Source organism: Felis catus, chromosome E1, assembly GCF_018350175.1.
Source record: "Felis catus isolate Fca126 chromosome E1, F.catus_Fca126_mat1.0, whole genome shotgun sequence".
Taxonomy (NCBI): Eukaryota; Metazoa; Chordata; class Mammalia; order Carnivora; family Felidae; genus Felis; species Felis catus.
Window position 1 is genome coordinate 41,669,050 of NC_058381.1, and position 14,027 is coordinate 41,683,076.

The 14,027-nt window shown below is 53.4% G+C and overlaps 1 long non-coding RNA gene and 3 other non-coding genes across 8 annotated transcripts; all 4 read right to left on the minus strand.

Annotated features, from left to right (window-relative positions):
• Positions 1-519: 519 nt before the first annotated feature.
• Positions 520-710, minus strand: LOC111559239. The gene has a single exon (XR_002740204.2). It is a non-coding gene; the product is annotated as a U2 spliceosomal RNA (small nuclear RNA).
• LOC111559231 lies at positions 523-13,096 on the minus strand. Of its 5 annotated transcripts, none has more exons than XR_002740195.2 (3): positions 12,994-13,096; positions 4,830-4,951; positions 523-1,584 (listed from the first exon to the last, which is right to left on the minus strand). It is a non-coding gene; the product is annotated as an uncharacterized LOC111559231 (long non-coding RNA). The 5 variants fall into 5 exon arrangements; XR_002740194.2 differs by lacking the exon at positions 12,994-13,096 and adding an exon at positions 7,234-7,452; XR_002740196.2 differs by lacking the exon at positions 12,994-13,096 and adding an exon at positions 6,885-6,985.
• LOC111559232 lies at positions 6,333-6,523 on the minus strand. Its single transcript, XR_002740198.1, has one exon. It is a non-coding gene; the product is annotated as a U2 spliceosomal RNA (small nuclear RNA).
• LOC111559235 lies at positions 12,744-12,938 on the minus strand. Its single transcript, XR_002740200.2, has one exon. It is a non-coding gene; the product is annotated as a U2 spliceosomal RNA (small nuclear RNA).
• Positions 13,097-14,027: the final 931 nt, after the last annotated feature.

Genomic DNA, 14,027 nt, shown 5'->3' on the forward strand with positions numbered 1-14,027 from the left:
GAGGCGTGGGTGGAGGGGGGAAGAATTGACTCCAAAGCCGAATTCCCTGAGCCAAAAGATGCACTTTAACCGAGGGGTCCCTCTACATCGTTAAATTCCCCTCAAAGTCCCTCCGTATACGCCAAAAGAAATTTGAAGGTTCCACCCGTTATATAGAGACAGAGGACCTATTAATAAGGAAACAGCAAGAATTGCAAAGTCAAGAAAGTCCGAAAGAGCAGAACCTCTTGGGAGGAAGTCTTCCTGTGAAAGAATACTCAGGAACAGGAAGTGATCGAAAGTATATATAGGTATGTAAGTCAGAAAAGAAGACCAATTGGGGTAAAAAACTGTAACCAGAGAGATGCCTCCCCAATTTCGTACGACACACCTATACATACCCACTGTAAAGAAACGCAACATGGGAGCCCAGGGTACTAGTTAGTTGCTCATTTAAACAACACACACAAAAAAAAAAAACCGCGATTGAAAAAGAAAACAAAACCTGACTTTTGAGACACGCGAGTGTTCCCTCCCAAGGGGAGGTGCACCGTTCCTGGAAGTACTGCAATACCAGGTCGATGCGCGGAGTGGACGGAGCAAGCTCCTATTCCATCTCCCGACTCCAAAAATCCATTTAATATATTGTCCTCGGATAGAGGACGTATCAGATATTAAACTGATAAGAACAGATACTACACTTGATCTTAGCCAAAAGGCCGAGAAGCGATAACCACGTCCTCCCCAGCGCATCGACACCCTCCCTCTCACTCCTCCTTTGGGTCACGGTGAGAAAAGTCACCCTCAAACGAAGGCTCACCCTCTTTCCTTAGACTGGACAGTGTGTCATCGTCACAACTCCTAAGACATACTCAGTTTATCAGATCGCTTAACTTCTTCGGGGCTTTCACGCTTTTTATTGTTTTGCTCCCATAGCTCGCGAGAGAAACAGCCACTTTAATTTGCATGTCCCGCCCACACACGCGCCGTTTCCTGGTTTCCTGGCGTCAGCGCTGGCTCGCGCGCGCTCTCTCTCTCTCTCTCTCTCTCTCTCTCTCTCTCTCTCTCTCTCTCTCTCGCCTTGAAAGGGAAACGCGCCTGTAGCGGGAAAGCTGCCTCAAGTCTCATTTCCTTGGAGAAAGCCCAGAACGAGACAAATAGCTTTGTGAGGTTTTTCTTGGCAGCATTTTTCTTTTCTTCTTAAATTTCTTTTCGCACGTACAGCAACGTTGAAAGATTTCTACCGTGAGCACCCACCACCTAACATCATGGATCTGTTGTGTACTGTACATACACACACCGACACAGATGCAGATACATATATATCCATCCCTCTACCCTTTTACTAAGCTGTCTTGCTCTAGGAGTTATGAGATCAACAACCTTTTCTCTTTTTTTTCTAGTTTCTCTTTTGAGCAGTGCTATTTGTAAATAGTGGTATTTCATGACTTGTATTCTCGTTTATAGGTCTTCCAACGGGGGGGGGGGGGGACTTTGCTTGTTAGAATAAAACGCATTCCATGTCGCAGTTCCCATATGGGTCCATCGGTGGACCCTCTTAATAACTTGTCAACGCCATCCAGCCAAAGACCACCAGGAACACACCTGTAATGAAAAGGGTTGGGTTACCGCTTGCTGCAAAGTGAGAAGGAACCCGCGGGGCGCCTCAGTGAGAGGGTGTCAGGAATGGCTCATTATATACAGGATGGAGGCTTGCATTAGGGGGCTTGGGGAAGGTTTAAGTGAGCGAGGCCTTCCTTTGAATGGGATGCGAAGGGTGGCGGAATTGCCCCCCTCCCCCGCCGCCCGCCAATATGCCACTTTGGCGTAAGGATTATTTTGAGCTGAAACAGGAGGAAAAAACTCTTCCCTCCCCCGATTTGCCTAAAATCAGGACATAAAGGTATACAGGAGTTAACTACGGACAACCCTGGATCCTTATCAGCCCAGAGACTGGCACCAGAGACTCTACCTAACAAATTTTACTGCCCAGCCCTTATCTTCCACTATTTCCCCATATAGTTACCATCCCACAGTTGGCCAGCCTAGAAACTCAAAACCCTTTTACTTTTTGTCACTTTTCTGAAAATTTATTATTTTTTTTGTTTCTGTTTGTTTTGTGTTTAAAGATTCTTTATTTGTATATTTTATTTTCAGAGAGAGAGAGAGAGACGGAGAGAGAGAGAGCGCACACACACGCAGGAGGCAGGGCGAAGGAGGGGGAGAGGGAGAGGGAGAGGGAGAGAGAGAGAGAGAGAGAGAGAGAGAGAGAGAGAGAGAGAGAGAGAGAGAGAATCCCCAGGAGGCTCTGTGCTGTCGGCCAGTGCAAAGCCCGACTCCGGGCTCGATCTCATGAACCATGAGACCATGACCTGGGCAGAAATCATGGGTCAGACACTTAACCGACTGAGTCACGCAGGCGCCCCTGTTTGTTTTGTTTCAAGCGGCTATGTAAGCCCAAGTTCCAGCCACCCCATTGGGTTATTCATCCCTGACTTTCTCCTGTGTATATCTGAGATACGTACACTAATACACTTCTGTTTCTTTTTCTCTTTTTAATGCGTCTTTTGCTACAAAGCCCCAGCCATCCTCCCCTTCCCACCACCCCCAAGAACCTTGAAGGGGAGAAGGACAAAGATTCGCCCCCTCCAGACAACACACACACACACACACACACACACACACACACGCACACACTCTCCTACAGATGACCTCAGGCAGTGGGGGTAACTCAGTGATTGGGTAGCTGAATACATCTTACCTAGAAGAAAGGAAGAATAGAGCGAGGCCAAAACTGCGACTGGGAAAGTAGCAGCAGTTACTCATATTAGCTAGGATAGGGGGTGTTTGGTCAGTTTTGTTGTTTGGACAATATTCTTCTTTTTTCTTGTCTCAGTTCGGAGGCGACTACGGAGTGGCCTTGTTTCTGTCTTGATTCATCACGGGTCACAGAGTGACCCTAATCTGTTGATGTTGAAAATAAGTAAAGGAGGGGCGCCTGGGTGGCTCAGTCGGTTGGGCGTCCGACTTCGGCTCAGGTCATGATCTCACGTTCTGTGAGTTCGAGCCCCGCGTCAGGCTCTGTGCTGACAGCTCAGAGCCTGGGGCCTGTTTCAGATTGTGTGTCTCCCTCTCTTTCTGACCCTCCCCCATTCATGGTCTGTCTCTATCTCAAAAATAAATAAATAAACGTTAAAAAAAAAAAAAAAGACAGAAAGAAAATAAATAAAGGAGAGCTCAGTTAAAATGGAGTCGGGAAGCACTGGAAGGGGGAGCTCTCAAGCACGTACCACTCCTTGCAGCCTGCCTAACCTTAGCGGGAAGAAGGAAGACAAAAATTTATTCTGACAAGGGAGACCCTTTTCACATAGGAAGCTTATCTCCTGCCTTTAAGAAAAAGAAGGAAGAGCCCTTGTTGCACCCCAGCCAACAAGGCACTAACCCCCGCTTGCAGCTAATGAGAAGCCGCCAGGACCTCAAACTCCTGTTCTTCTCCAGGGAACTGTTGCTCAAAACAAGCCTCCCCAGCTTCCTCCTAAAACGTAAACAAAGGCCGACCTTCCTTTTGCCTCTTCGGACTTGTCTGCAGTTCACCATAGCCTGCAGGTCCGTAATCGCAATTCCTCTGCTATTCCCGAATAGCTAGTAAAATGGGTTTTTTTGCTAGTAAAACAACTGGCTGTTTTATTTTTCAGATTGCCGCCACTGTTGGGTGAAACTGCTCACGTTCCACGGGAGACCCCCACAGCCTGGCTGTGAGTGTCAGGCCAGCTTCTGCGGCCGCTTTTCTCTCTGTCTCCAAACCGAAGACACATCGCGGGGTCTTAGCAATCTCATTCTCCCTGTAATCTCAAAACAACGAAACAATTTGCTATCTCATCATCCTGGGGGGATTTTTGCCTGAAGTTATTCCTCAATCCCCAACTAGGACGGAGAAATCTACAAGGCTAAGGAAATGGAATCCCTCAGAGCGGTGAGGCGGCAGTGAAACACCTCACCAGAGTGGCACCCGCCATCCCTCAGTTTTCTCCCTGCCTTGTTGCAATTAAAAACAAAGTAGCGAATCATCTTTCCAGAAGGTACACAAGCAGATGGGAGACACTATCCTGGCAGTCCGAATGTTGCTTTTGTTGAATGTCATCGAGAATTTGGAAATTTTCACCTTTCCACCCGTAACATGGGCAAAGAAGAGAACTCTGACACGATTAGATGAATGATTAGACTCTGACTAGACGAACCAGAAGATGAAAGCAAAGGACTGGTCTCTAATGAGGAGGGTGAAAGAGATCAACACGAGTGAAATCTCCGACCGACCACACGTCTTCAAATGACAATATCCTAGATGAATTTTCTCAAACACCAGACTTTGCAGATCAACAGAATTGCAAGCCACCGAGGGTTAAAAACATAAAAAATAAAAGTGAAAAAAACCTTCGACTGTTGTATTTTGACGGTGCAAGTGAAAGGGCAGGCCTACGCCGGCCAACTCCATCTTGTTCTGTGTCCTTCACCTTGACCACACCTCCTCCCCTTGAGTAACCCCCCCCCCCCCCCACACACACACACCTGCCTAACAGGACTCGGACCCTTCCCCAGCCAATCGGCTGAGGCCATAGCCATTACGTCACCAACTGCCCCTAGGCCCCAATAAAACCTTTGTCCTTTTGAAACTCGCTCTCTCTCCCCGGTATCTCACCGCTGCGTCCGTGCAGGTAGGGGATTGAGCTCGAGCTAGCTCGAATAAAGGCTCTTTTGCTTTTGCATCGGACTCGGCTCCCTGGCGGTCTTTGGGGATCACGAATTTTCTGGGCATAACACAAGAAGAACCAGAAGTAGTGATAAGGCCGAACCTGTTGGAGATGTATTGGAAATACTGGAGAAGCAATATTTCACAGGCCGGGTAGGACAGCCAATGAGCAGTCCGTTGCATTTGGAGGATGTCGCCGGATTCGGATATTTAGACCTTCAAAACCTGGAAAGTATGAAGTATAAGAATGTGAGTTTTGTTGTGTTTAATTAAACGCGTGTCAATTTTAAATAAAGCAGTTTCCCACAGTGCTTTTAAAAAAAATTTTACATTTATTTACTTCTGATAGAGACAGGGCACAAGTGGGGGAAGGGCAGAGAGAGAGAGAGACAGAATCTGAAGCAGGCTCCAGCTCTGAGCTGTCAGCACAGAGCCCGACGCGGGGCTCGAACTCACAAACCAAGAGATCATGACCTGAGCCAAAGTCAGACGCTTAACCGACTGAACCACCCAGGTGCCCCCTCCCCCCAATGCTTTTATTTTTCCTTCTCCTGAAAGGGCCTCTTGGAGCCTGGGTAACAAATGTGTTGAGGTCTATCTAGTTTTCTCCCCGGCACACTGAGAGTTGAGGTGAGCCAGATCAGCCCGGTGCTATGGTTTTCGCCGGCTACAGTCAGTGGCACAGGTGGCACCAAGAACGCGTCCAGGACCTGAGGGTATGTGCAAGGAAATGAATCCAGGTCAATAGGGAGGCAAGGACATTGAGGGATCCGGGGTAGGGGTGGGGTGTAGGTGTGAAGGAACAGAGAAGTGTCAGGTGTCAAAGGGCAGAGGAAGGGTAGAAGGCGATGGGAGAATGTGATGCTGGATGGGGACACGGTTAGAGCAATTGGGAATGACAAAATCTAGCGGGCCGACGAGGGGGGATAGATTTAGCCGCGGTGGAGAAACTGAGAGGCCAGGCGGGGTGTTCGGAAGGAATCGCCCGTGTGACTGTTGAAACTCACCAGGAATGACAGAAGTGTCTCAGAGAGAGACAGCCAGGAGCTAAACCTTCAAAAGCGAAATGAGCTGCATGCAGCTAGCTGGACAGAAAGCACAAGGACTGGCAAGGCGGCGGGGGGGGGGGGGGGGGGGCGGGGCGGGGCGTGTACAACATAAACGGCCGGGCGCGGGGAGGAGGGCAAAGCTCTTTGAGAGGTAAAGTGGAGCACGACTCCCGGGAACGAGAAATGGAAGGTTTAGAAGAGCTGGCCACCACCGGGAACCAGACTACGCACGAGTGCAAACTTCCGGAGAAAAGTAGAAGAAATCGGGAAACGGCAGCGGAAAGCGGTTGAAAAAAAAAAAAGGCTGGACCCGGGGGCGAAACCGGAAGAGGGAAGGGAGAGAACAGAACGAAAAAAGACCGGCAGAGAAGAAAAAAAAGAGAAGAAGGAAAAAAAAAAAAAAAAAGAGGCGCGACGGAAGAACAGGACAGGTATCATCCGTACCCGCCAGGGGAAAAAAAGAGGGAGCAAAACAAGAGAAAAAAAATAAGACAAAACAAAACCACAGCTCCGCATACTAAGCACCACGTCTGCTTTTAGAAACCCACTGAAAGGAAGGGAGGTGCACCGTTCCCGGAAGTACTGCAATACCGGGTCGATGCGCGGAGTGGACGGAGCAAGCCCCTATTCCATCTCCCGGCTCCAAAAATCCATTTAATATATTGTCCTCGGATAGAGGACGTATCAGATATTAAACTGATAAGAACAGATACTACACTTGATCTTAGCCAAAAGGCCGAGAAGCGATACCGGCCTGTCCCTCCCTCTCCAGTACCGTTCTCCCATCATCCATATTCAACTCATGGTGAGAACCCTAACGCTCACTCCTTTTCTGATATCCTTTGCGACATCGACAGGACCATCGATAATCACTAGAATACTTTTGTGCACATTTTTTTCGTTCTTCACATTCTGAAGGGGAAATCCCGTATCCCTGGTTGGCCCGTCCTTACCGCGCCGCCGCACAGCCATTTCTAATCTGCATGATGCCCCGCCTTTTGTTCCCTGAGGAGGCGCGGCCGCCGCGGCCCGACTCCACCCTCCCGACCGCCTCTGCGCGCCGCGAGCCCAAACCCAACTGGGGGCCCACCTCCCCGGCGTGCACACACCTCGCGCAAAGACCCGGGAGGAGGGGCTGCTGGCGGGGACTGCGAAGGGACAGCCAACACGGCTGCAGATCCCGGGGCTTCCGGGAGCCCGTGAAGGCAAGACCTTGCTTTTGGCCGCTGCTCTGCCCGCCCCGCCCCGCCCCCTCAACCACCGTTCAGTGAATGACATCCTGCCTCCTACACTCCCAGCCAGTGCCCCGCGCGTCGCGATGCTGACGGCTCTTCAGCAGCACGCCCACCCTCCACCCCCACCCCCGGCTCGCGTCCGCGTCCTTCGGGCCGTCTTCCGCCCCAGAGTCCCAGCCCCAGGCTGGTTCCCTCGCGAGAAGGGGATGTCCTCCTGGATTACTTTCACTGGGATGGAACGGTTCCCGTCGCGAATCAATAACGGCGTTTCCGTCTCCTCCGCGTGATTCACTCCCGCGGAGTTTGCTCAGATACACACGCACGGACCCAAGTGCCTGCAAAGTGCGCTCGGTGGACGCCAGTCGTATGCCCTTGTGTCCTCGCCGTGAGTGCGGTGTGGTCACGGTCCTGCCAACTCTTGCCGCAAGGGGGCCTTGAATTTCGGGGGAGCAGGGACAGTGACTGCAGGAGCACGGCGGACGTTCTCAGGCAGCGCCTGCTGCTCCAGTCCCGCCAGCAACTCCGCGTGGTATCAAAGTGGGGGGTTGCTTGGGGGGGGGGGGGCAGGGGAGCAGGGGGAGGGGCCGATCTTACAGGTGAAAATGGTACCTCAGCATGGTTTTGACTTGTACTTCTCTAATCATGGGTAAGAAGACAAGGCTGAGTGTTCTCTCCTGTGTTTGAGAGCCCTGAACTCTCTCTGTTCAGGGACTTCGGCCCTTTTACTTGCTAGGTTAACTGGTCGGGCTTTATCATAAGGGCTTGTATCGGCAATTTACAGTTTAAGGCCCTTTGTATGTAATACAAGCAGTGAGTATTTTCTTCTGTTGGCTATCTGTCTTTTGAGGATTTCATCTCCTTAAGGTTCCACTGAAAGTTATATTTTGGAGGCGCCTGGCTTGCCACTCTTGACCTGGAGGGGTCGTGAGTCCCAGCCCCACGTTTAGGCGTAGACATTATCTAAAACATAGGGGCGCCTGGGTGGCTCAGTCAGTTGAGCCTCGAGCCTCTGACTTCGGCTCAGGTCAGGATCTCAGGTCAGGGTTTGTGGGTTTCGGCCCCACGTCCGGCTCTGTGCTGACAGCTCAGAGCCTGGAGTCCGCTTTGGATTCTGTGTCTCCCTCTCTATCTGCCCCCTCCACTGCTCGCGCTCTGTCTCTCTCGCTCTCAAAAATAAACAAATATCACAAACTATTTCTTTTTTTTTTTTAATTTTTTTTAACGTTTATTTATTTTTAGACAGAGAGAGACAGAGCATGGAACGCGGGAGGGTCAGAGAGAGGGAGACACAGAATCTGAAACAGGCTCCAGGCTCTGAGCGGTCAGCACAGAGCCCGACGCGGGGCTCGAACTCACGGACCGCGAGATCGTGACCTGAGCCGGAAGTCGGCCCCCTAATGGACTGAGCCACCCAGGCGCCCCCACAAACTATTTCTTAATTTAAAAACCCATTACAGGGGCGCCTGGGTGGCGCAGTCGGTTAAGCGTCCGACTTCGGCCAGGTCACGATCTCGCGGTCCGTGAGTTCGAGCCCCGCGTCAGGCTCTGGGCTGATGGCTCAGAGCCTGGAGCCTGTTTCCGATTCCGTGTCTCCCTCTCCCTCTGCCCCTCCCCCGTTCATGCTCTGTCTCTCTCTGTCCCCCCAAAAATAAATAAACGTTGAAAAAAAATTAAAAAAAAATAAATAAATACAATAAAATAAAAACCCATTACATTAACAAACAACCTTTAAAAAAATTTTTTTTTTCAACGTTTATTTATTTTTGGACAGAGAGAGACAGAGCATGAACAGGGGAGGGCAGAGAGAGAGGGAGACACAGAATCGGAAACAGGCTCCAGGCTCTGAGCCATCAGCCCAGAGCCCGACGCGGGGCTCGAACTCACTGACGGCGAGATCGTGACCTGGCTGAAGTCGGACGCTTAACCGACTGCGCCACCCAGGCGCCCCAACAAACAACCTTTAAAAAGTTATTTTTTCTATCATCCTATTCATCATGAAAAAAAATAGCTTTCAGATGTTTTTCAGATGAGGTTATAAAATAATTTCCTAAATCTTCCCTTAGGTCTTTTTCTTCTTTCTCCACAGCTAAATCTTTGAGCCATTTGGTATCTACTCTGCAGTACAGTGCAAAGGAATGTATTTTTCCTTCACAACTTTGAGATGCCACCTTGGATCCTAAACTGTACCGCGTGTACATTTTTGTAACACTCCTGGATCTTTCTTCCTCTCTCTCTCTTTCCTTCTTCTTTTTCTAAATGTTTATTTTTGAGAGAGAGCGCCAGCGGGGGAAGGGCGGGGGAGGGGGGCGGGCAGAGGCTCCGAAGCAGGCTCTGTGCTGATAGCAGCGAGCCCCATGCGGGGCTCCAACTCACCAACCATGAGATCATGACCTGAGCTGCGAAGTCCCCCTCTCAACCAACTGGGTCACCCATGTGCCCCCTCCCCCCCTTTTAAAGACGTTATTGTTGAGTAATCTCTTCCATGCTCTACCGACTGAGCCAGCCAGGCCGCACCACCCCCACCCCCCACCCCACCCCCCTTCGATTTTTCTTTAAAAAGTAGCAGAACAGGGGTGCCTGGACAGCTCAGTCGGTAGAGCATGAGACTCTTGATCTCAAGGCCATGAGTTCAAGCCCTGCAGGGGACATAGAACTTACTTAAAAAATCAAGTAGCGGAACACATTGACCTAACCACGTTTGATTCTTTGCGTCCACGGGATTGACCCATCCTTTCCATGTGGATGATGGTTGGGCGCCCATCAGACAGAGCCCAACTCCGGGACGTGACTGTGATCCTATTCCTGCCCCCTAGGCATTCATGGTGGGGGTGAGGGGGTGCGTGGTCACTTGTATGGAGAATCCTCCTCAAGAAAATGGATGCCCCATTCGGAAAGCGACAGGCACTACAGAGTGGACGGACCCTCGGACAGAGCAGGAGGCCCAGTGATAAAGCTCTTGTCTTTTTACCCTGGGGAAATGGATCTGCCCAGGAGGACAAAACCACCAGCACTCTGGGCCTCCTGCCATCACCAGCGGTTCCAACTTAAGGAATAGTCATTAATCACCTTCAACTCCACGACCCACCGGGACGGTGCTTGGTCCTGGGAAGTAGAGAGAAACCAGACACCATTCCTGCCTCCTCGCTGCCCCAACCAGGGAGCATCCAGGCCAGGACCAGGATAAGACACCTGCCCAAAAGGCCACAACACCAGGTTCGATGCGGAGGGGACTGTCAGAGATGAACACATGGTTGTGGCCCCCACCTGGCTGTGTGACTCCCTTGAGGCCCAAGGCCTCTCCCGTTTGGCTCTGCGTCCCTATGGGAAGCATGCGATACATATTCAATAAAGGAGAAGGTGGGATGGAACGCAAAGCCAGCTGAATCAGGAAGGCCTGCCTGACGTCTTGGCGGGGGGGGGGGGGGGGGGGGGGGGGGGCGGTTGTGGGGGGGGGTGGCCTAAAGAACAAGTCAGAATGCCCATGCAAGTCAGAATTTCAGGGCACATGAGGGGGGAACCCGGGCATTGCAGTCTGACCAAGAGCGGGGGCAGGGGAGCGATTGGGGAATGAGGGGACCGGTTTGTATCCCACTGACCTGCCCAGCCACCTTGAAGTTATGATCTGGGCCTCAAAACTGGGGACCCTTGCTTCTGGTGGGCTCCTCCCTATCATCATGCCCCCACCCCCATGTCCCCGTCCTTCACAGACTCATTCATATCTCAAAGTCAGCCAGCAGGTTCAGCTTCTCACAGGAACCTGCCCGTACCCCTTCCCCTTCCCTTTCTTCCTCCACCTTGTCCCCACCGGCCGGCCTGGCCCTGCCCCCACTCCACCCCACCCCCCCACCCCTCGCCTCCCACCCCCGCCCCTGCCCTTGCTCGGGCTGGAACCCTCCTTATCACATCAGATCAAGACGGCCATCAGACTCTGATCCAAGGGATGTTTGTTGAGTATCCACCGCGGAAGGCACCGTTTCATGGGCACCGTGCCCGCAGGAGGCGGCCGCCCGCCCCCATTTCACAGAGGGGAAAGCAGCTTGCAGCAGGTAATAGAGAGTCTGACTTCCTTTGGATCTTTGACTGCAGACAGCTTTTAAGTCTCGCCACTCCCTCCTCTCTTCCTGCCCTCCCTCCGGTCGATCTGACAAAAAGCTTTACCCCAGACCCTCCATTCACCACCATAATAAACACACCAACCCAGGCTCCTTCCTTTGCTCTCAAGCCATTTTTGAATCTGCCCGGGAGCCACCCTGCTCTCCCTGGAAAGCTTCATTATGTGAGCTGTAAACCTTTTCATACCCTCGCGGGTAGTGTCATCAGTCTCCACATCTAAAAGGAAATGCGGGGGGGGGGGGGGGGGGGGCGGCGGCGAAGAGACAGTCCATCTGGTTCCGCAGAGTGGCAGGCACAACGCAGAAGCCACGACGTCGTCCGACCGGCACTTGCTCTCAGCATATTCCAATGTGGGTCCAAAGGCCTCCCCACCAGACCGGATGGCCTCCTGTCTGTGCCAAGACCAGGGGATCCGTTATTTCCCCACTGGGTACACTGTTTGCTGAGTGCCTATGGTGGGCTAAAGGCGAAGCCAGTCTGGGACTGTCGTAAAGCGACGGGTGCCTGGATTTGCAGGGGTGCATGGAACGCTTCCATTGTCCTGGGGAATTCACCGTTTCAGAGTAAGCTGACCGGGGGCATCCTCCCAGATGCTCGAAGGAGTGCTTCTGGAGGCACACGGTGCAACGGAAACGCCTGGCGGGCTAGTGGAGGCACCACCAACCTCGGGCCACCGCCCCAGGGACTCCAATTCGATTGCCGATTGCCGTATGGCAGTGGTGGGACAGGAGTACGATTTAAAGGAAAACCCCAGGAGATTCTGATGTGCCAACCAGGGTGGATAAGCGGCTTCCCATAGATCGATCTGGAAGAAGGAATTTTCCTTCCGTACCAGGGAAGACATTTATTTGTACGTATGATCGCATTTGCCTGTGATTTGTTCTGGGACGGCTAAGGGGTCCGGCAGAGCGAGTTGAGAGCTTCTTGAAGGCCCCGGGTTTCAGTCCCCTACATCGGAAGTCGAGCCACATGGGCGTGGGCGTGAAGTATTTCTCCCCAAAAGTGTGGGTCACCAGGCCGTGGGCCTGGGCCCACGCCCAGGGACGGGACATACGAAGAAAAAAAGCACTTCGGAGGCAGCAAACAGGCACGGTCTTGAGCAGAGAAGTAAGAAAGTTTCAGGAGACCGGGGGCGGCGAAGAGGTGGGGAAAGGGGGTCGGCGCGTGTGACCCAGAGAAGAAGCCAGAGGCACGAAAGGGGGAACGCGACTGGGCGCCGCAGAGCCCGATGACCGGAGGCATGGAGGGGGCTGACCCCAGGCGGCGGACGCCGAGCGGCGGCACGCGCCTGTGCCAGGGGTAACTAGAGCCCAGCCTCCGGGCTTCTTCCCCCAGGCTAGGAATAAGAAGACCATACGGTCTCCCGACCGTTCCCACAAGCGGGGAAACTGCAAGGCTACAACTTCAGGGACCAAAACGCGGGGCGGGGAAGAAGAAACAGCACAGGAGAAAAAAAAACAAAAAAACCAAACGAACAGACAGCAGCAAAAAAAAGAAAGAAGAAAAAAGAAGAAAGAAAGCAAGCAAACAGCGCAACACACGAGCCGACAAAGAACAAGCACTAGATTCCACCTGGAGTCCGCAACTCCACAGTCCTCCACCGCGCCCGGAGAGCGGGAAGAAGCGCACACAGTTTCTAGAAACACTGCAACGCCAGGCCGATGCGTGAAGTGGATGGAGCGAACCCCTGGCCCCCCATACCCAACCCCAACAAACCCATTTAGAATGCCGTTCTCGACCAGAGGACGCATCAGATGCTGAGCAAGAAAAGGACAGCTCCTACACTTGATCTTAGTGAAAAGGCCGAGACTCGTTACCGGCCGCTGCCTCCTCCCCGCTACCGCCCTGCGGCCATCCATATTGCACTCACGGTGAGCCAGGTCACGCTCAGTCCACATTCTTGGCTCACTATCCCGTGGTACGCGCCACACGCGGTGCAGTTGCCGTTGCCCCCCGCATTCCTGGTGAATTTTTCGCGTCCCTTTCCGCTCCCTCCCGTCCTTCCCTAGCGGAGGACTCGCTAATTTTGCGTGTCCCGCCCCACCCTGCCCGGGGGCGGGGGGGGGCGGGGGGGTGGGGGGGCGTGCCACAACGGTCCCGCTCCGCCCCTGGCCCGGCCCGCCGGGTCCCCGGAACCCTTCCCGCCGCGGGCCCAGGGCAGGGGAAGAGGGGCTGCGGGAGGGAGCCGTGGGACCGGAGCGGTCCGCGTGCTCCCGAGAAAGCCGCGGGGTAGAACGCTGTGCGTCGGGGAGGGGAGCGTCCGCCCGGGGGCCCCAGGCGGGGCCCCGACCTTGGGCGGGCAGCGAAACTGCGGCCGGGGCAGGAACCTGCGAGCGTGACTGTGAGCGGCCTCCGTCCTATCTCACCTCCTCGCCAGCCTCCGGTGACTGAGACATTCCCCGCCTCGCCCCCTGTCCCCCGCCCCCCGTCCCCGTCCCCGTCCCCGTCCCCGGTCCCCGCCCGTCGCCCCGGCGGGCGTCGGTTTTGCTTTCCTGGGTTAGAATTTCTTCTCGAAGTCCTGCAGTTAGCTAGCTGTGAAGGACCCGTGAGACCAGGCACGATCGTCCCCTCGATCTGATTGAGTCCCCCTCGGGTCCGTCATCCCTGCGGGGAAACCATCCCGATCCATCGCAGCACTGCCGCGCGCCAGACTCACGGCCCTGCGTGCGGTCCTTTCCCATCCCTTTGGATCCCTTCAGGACCCTGGAGCGAGTTGAAGTGGTTACCACCCTCACTTCACGGCTGTGATAACCGACATCAGAGAGGTTGAGTAGAAACTTGTCCAGTGGGACGCAGACTGTAGGCAGCCGACCTGTGGGCCTCACCCTGACCCAAGACACCGAGCCTGCCTCTGGACGTGGACCTTGGAGCAGGGAAGGACTGCTGGGCGCGCGCGTACACACA